The sequence below is a fragment of the Capra hircus genome, chromosome 18 (assembly GCF_001704415.2).
Source record: "Capra hircus breed San Clemente chromosome 18, ASM170441v1, whole genome shotgun sequence".
NCBI classification, from domain to species: Eukaryota; Metazoa; Chordata; class Mammalia; order Artiodactyla; family Bovidae; genus Capra; species Capra hircus.
Genome location: NC_030825.1, coordinates 61,138,025 through 61,144,024, shown reverse-complemented (window position 1 = coordinate 61,144,024; position 6,000 = coordinate 61,138,025). Strand labels below are relative to the sequence as shown.

The 6,000-nt window shown below is 44.2% G+C and overlaps 1 pseudogene; it reads left to right on the top strand.

Moving 5' to 3' along the window:
- The window catches only part of LOC108638026, a 31,118-nt pseudogene continuing 26,862 nt past the window's right edge, over positions 1,745 to 6,000 (top strand).

The window sequence follows — 6,000 nt, the reverse complement described above, 5'->3', positions numbered from 1 at the left end:
TGATCATTCTGCCTCCACACTTAATTTTGTAGCAACTTAATGACATAGCTTATGTAGTGGAGTGATAACTTCAGTGATGAACCATCATTTGTTTTTTTTCAAGGCATAGCTACTTTCCTTTTCTTTTATATTTGTATGCATTATAAATGATGGTCTTTTATTTTTGTCATTAAGTTTCTATTTTATGTTACTCTTTGTGTTTTATTTGCCATGTGTGGGATGGTTGGTTAAGAAAGCTCCCCCACCCCTATGGTGGAATTGGTGATCAGTACTTTTTACAGTTCTTTATGTATTCTTGATGATTTAAACTATTTAAACTATTTTCTTTATCTATTCTTGATGATTTAAACTGTTACTGAATATATGCTTGGCAATTTTTTGGTAATATAGTGTACGTTGTTTTTTCACTGCTGAGGATGGTTTACTGCACAATATTTGATAATTAGGATGTGTGCAATTTACCTCTTTTTATTTTGTTGGTGTGAGCTTTTGGTTTGTATCTGATAAATCATTGGTGAATCCACTGTCAAGAATCACTTTTAGGTTATCTATATGAAATTATGGATGCTAGGCAAACATTGTGATAATTGTTTCACAGTATGCATATCAGTTAATTTTTTCTCTGTAGCTTAAACTTACACAGTGATATTTGTCATTGTAAGAGTTGCTTATACAACCCCCTTTATGTCACTGTTTAAAGAGTTGGGTTTAGAAAGGGGAAATAATTAAAATGTGTTGGATAAAAGAAATAATAATGCAGTTTATGATCATTTAAAGAGTCTTGCTCTTAAAAGGCTGTGGTTAGTGACCCAAATGATCACATCCCTTAAGTCTTCCATTTCAGACACCCAGATACTAACCTTGAGTTTATTGAACTCAGCACTATGCTAAGTTTGCTGTTTTGTAGGGTATGAGTAGGGAATAGCCCATTTCTAAGTTATGAGCAGCCTAGATAGCGTGTTCAAAAGCAGAGACATTACTTTGCCGACTAAGGTCCGTCTAGTCAAGACTATGGTTTTTCCTGTGGTCATGTATGGATGTGAGAGTTGGACTCTGAAGAAGGCTGAGCGCTGAAGAATTGATGCTTTTGAACTGTGGTGTTGGAGAAGACTCTTGAGAGTCTCTTGGACTGCAAGGAGATCCAACCAGTCCATTCTGAAGATCAACCCTGGGATTTCTTTGGAAGGAATGATGCTAAAGCTGAAACTCCAGTACTTTGGCCACTTCATGCGAAGAGTTGACTCATTGGAAAAGACTGATGCTGAGAGGGATTGGGGGCAGGAGAAGAAGGGGACGACAGAGGATAAGATGGCTGGATGGCATCACTGACTCCTTGGACGCGAGTCTGAGTGAACTCCGGGAGTTGGTGATGGACAGGGAGGCCTGGTCGCAACGAGTTGGACACGACTGAGCGACTGAACTGAACTGAACTGAACCCAGGCAGAGTTTTGTGTTTGTAATATAGAGACTAGTCCCATTCTTGTTTCTTAAAACTGCCCAAGTCCCCAGATCCCTGAATTGCTTCAGCCTCACTAGCAGGATCTGAGCACAAAATGCTGTGAAAAACAGCTTTTTATTGAGAATAAGCCCTTTTAGTCTTAAGAGGAAGTATCTTGGCTTCCGACATAACTTGAAGCTGTTACCTGAGCAGAGGGTAACTTAATGCTGTCAAGGTATCAGGCCCCGCCCCCTCCGCGCCCCGCCCCTCCCATGAACTCTGCGCACAGCGGGTGCTCGTCTTGCCGCTGGTCGGAAGCCGCGGCTCTAATACAAAAAGCCCTTTCCCACGGAGCCGGAAGTCAGAGAGCGCGGAGCCGAGGTCCCTGAGCGGCGCCTACGCTTCCTTCTAGAGTAAGTTTGCAGAGCTCGCCACCCCTCCAATCCCCACCTCCGCGCCCGCTCACTCGTCCTAATGGTGTGGGAATTGCCAGCGACCTGAACACCCTGGCACCCGGTGCTCGGCCCCGAATAAACGCTTGCCCCTGCCGTTGCGGCCCAGTTATCTTTTTGTTTGGGTTTTAAGTGTTGCTGAGGCGGTTTCGGCCCTCGGTGCGCGTAGACACCGCCTCTGGCTACATATTCCTGCTTAAAACCCTTTTTGACCTCTGGCCTCGCCAAGTAAAGCCCTCTCTCGCGAGTTGGAGTCGCGCCCGCCGCGTCGCCTTCTCGACCGCTGGAGGAAGAGCCCAGATAGGCCGCGCGCCCTCTCCCGGTCCTGGTATTCCGGAGAGGCCGCCCCGCTCCTGAGCCACCTCCCTCCCAGCCCCTCTGTCCTCGCGTCTCCTGAGCCGAAATGGGGGAAGAAGGAGGCAGACATAGGTATGGATATTTGAAAGACTCAGGAAGGTTGGAGAGAGAGAGCATTTCGAGGGGGAACGAATTGCAGCAGCCTGGGACAGGACACGTGTGAGGGAGGAAATAGGACAGGAGCAGCAGGAGAGCAGAGGGGGAGAAAAAGAGACACCAGACCCAGATGAAATAGGGAGCTAGGTGAACAGAGGGGTAAGCTCGATCCAGGTGTGGCCAGTTGTTTGGATACAGATGATTTTTTCAGTTATACAGAGGAGGCTGAGTATTTCAAAACTCTTGTCTATAAATAAGGCTTGTGTCTTTTTATTAGTTGTGGCAGAAGATGACTTTCATTTGCAAACCCTGTTGAGCCTGGAGCAGTGGCTTGATTCACTGAGTTGTGAGTGACCCTCTTCCCTTGCCCTATCATAAGATAGAGGTCAGGGAAGAAGAGGCCTGGGGCAAGAAATGACTGACTCTAGAGTGTCACTCTGTGGTAGCTTTTCTTTTTTAATGAATTTTTTTGGCTGTGCTGTGCCGTGGGCTCAGGAGTGTGGCTCCCAGGTTCTAAAGCACAGGCTCAGTAGTTGTGCACAGGCTTAGTTGCTTGTACTTGTGGGATCTTCCTGAACCAAGGATAGAATCCATGTCCCCTGCATTGTCAGGCAGATTCTTATCCACTGTATCATTATTGGGTAGCATTTTTAAAGGAACACTTTTTTTAAAAAACGGATTCACATTTTCTCCTTTCTTTCTTTATGTATGGTGCTTTCTGTGTCTTGGAATAGGTCTTAATTCATTCCGTTTCTGTACTCATTTTTAACTTCAGAAATAAGCTTTTTTAGTTTCCAGTATTCTACTCTTATCATCCTTTTCTAAATATGATTATTCTCCACATTTATTTAAACTTTAACACCAGATTTTTAGATTAAAAATAATTCTCAGGTTTTTGTTTCAAATTTTTTTCAGATTCATTCCTTGCCTGAGTGCTTTCTTCCCTTCATCTCATACATCTGAAATTTTCTTTGGTAAGTAGTAAATCATCTTAGACTATTTTGTGCCATACTTAGCAAAAGTGTCACCTCGTTTATCAGTTCTAATGAGGTCAATGAACCTAGAGTCTATTATACAGAGTGAAATAAGTCAGAAAGAGAAAGACAAATACTGTATATTAATGCATGTATATGGAATTTAGAAAGATGGTACCAGTGATCCTACATGCAGGGCAACAAAGGGAGACACAGATGTAAAGAACAGACTTTTGGACTCAGTGGGAGAAGTTGAGGGTGGGATGATTTGAGAGAGTAGCACTGAAACATGTAAATTACCATATGTAAAATAGAATGATCAGTGCAAGGTCGTGCACAAAGCAGGGCACCCAAAGCCAGTGCTCTGGAACAACCCAGAGAGATCTGGTGAGGAGGGAGGTGGAAGAGGGTTCAGAATGGAGGGGCTGCTTCTGCTGCTAAGTCGTGTCAGTCGTGTCCGACTCTGTGCGATCCCATAGTCGGCAGCCCAACAGGCTCCTCTGTCCCTGGGATTCTCCAGGCAAGAATACTGGCATGGGTTGCCATTTGCTTCTCCAGTGCATGAAAGTGAAAAGTGAAAGTGAAGTCGATCAGTCGTGTCTGACTCTTACAGTCGTGTCTGACTCTTAGACTCTTAGCGACCCCATGGACTGCAGCCTACCAGGCTCCACCATCCATGGGATTTTCCAGGCAAAAGTACCTGAGTGGGTGCCATTATAGTCACTAGCAGTCTGTTAATGAAGGAAAGGAAGGTTTTAAAATGGCACCAGGGCCCTTATCCATAAAATGCATTTTGGGATAGTCTTGGCACCAGATGAGTCATCCCAGGCCATAGAATGATTAACTTGAATCTTGTAGAAGGGCAGATTACCATACAAATAGTTTTGTTTACTTAGATTAGGGGAACAATATCTGAGTATAACATACTGGTTTGTGAAGTAGGTTCTCAGCCATTAGGCGGAACTGACTTGAAGACAGAGTCTGGGGTAAGTGCATAGTCCATTCACGTAGCTTAAGACAAACATTTCCATAAGAAAAATGGATTGGTTAACTCAAGGTTTGAGAATAGTTAACTTCAGGTGAAACCAGGTGTCATTATGGCAACATGTAAGTTAAGAGAAACCTCCTTTTAAATTTGTATAGAGAAGGAAAAAAGTATCGCTAGTTTGTTTCCTCCTGCTGCTTAAGAGAGATAAAAATGTCTGACACTTGCAGCCTATTTGCTCCATTTGGAGACCCCTGGCCTTCCTGCCTGTTACCCTCTCATTCCCCCCTTTTCTTTTAGAAGAATTATGTTGCCTAGGGACAAGGGGCATCGTTCTCATTCCATAACTACTTCCAAGCTGACAAGGGGCGTTGTCCTTAAATTGGTGAGGCAACGTATTCTCCTAACTCTCATACCGAAGATGTCTGATCCAGGGCCCCCAAATAGTAGTTGGAAGAAGCTGCAGCAGTAGGAGGAGTTTGAGCAACTATTGCAGGAAGGGGGACCCCTTCCAATGTCCGAAACTGAGCTCTTGTCTATCACTTCGAAATGAATTGTCTGAGGAGACACATGTGCTGACAAAGCAAGAGATTGTATTGGGAAAGGGCACCTGGGTGGAGAGCAGTAGGGTAAGGGAACCCAGGAGAACTGCTCTGCCGCGTGGGTCGTGGTCTCGGGTTTTATGGTGATGAGATTAGTTTCCGGGTGGTCTTTGGCCAATCATTCTAATTTGGAGTCTTTTCTGGTGGCACACGCATCACTCAGCCAAGATGGATGCCAGCAAGAGGGATTCTGGGAAGTGGACAGACACTCTGTGTCTCCTTTCGACCTTTCCCGAACTCTTCAGGTTGGAGGTGGCTCATTAGTTCTGTATTCCTTATCAGGATCTCCTGTCATAAAACAACTCATGCAAATGGTTACTATGGTGCCTGGCCAGGGTGGACGGTTTCAATCAGTGTGCTTCCCCTAACACAGCCATTTGTAACTTAAAAGCTTTCATGCAACTAGAAACAAATCCAGTTACACAGTTACAGATGCAGGGAGCAAACAGCAAAAACAGAGCAATCAGAATTATTGTAAATAAGATAGTTTTCCACCATGGGGCGTTAGTTAACATCTCCCGAAATGAGGCAGTTGAGGCTTCAGGAATATCCATAGCCTCAATCATCTTGTTCATGTGTTTAGTAAAACGAATAACATTAGTGGTCATATCAGGTTTATATGTACAGCATTGGGTCTGAATAATGGCACAAGTTCCTCCTTGAGCAGCTGTCAGAATATCTAAAGCCAATCTGTTTTGTAAAACCACCTTTCTAATTTGTGCTTGTTCAGCATTAAGAGCTGCAATAGCTTTTTGAGAATCTTGTAATGCCTGTTGAGTAAAATTAGTCAAAGATCCACTCGTGGCATAACATCTGTAGTTCCAAAAGAGGGAACAAAGACTGCAGCCAAATAATGATACCAGTGAAATACAGACCTTGTCCACTGAGTTTTCAGGTGGGGTAAATTAGCAGGCTTTTCTGGAAGCTCTGAAAATATAAAGCCGTGAGTAAAGGCTAGACCCAGGGTGCATCTCCCTATCCAACCAAGGGGAAGCCATGCCCATAGGTAAGAGCCACATATCCAGTAGGTCCGTTTGGAGCAAGCCAGCTGACTAAGATATCCAGTCCCAGTTAGTGCCTGGCCAGACAAAGGGAG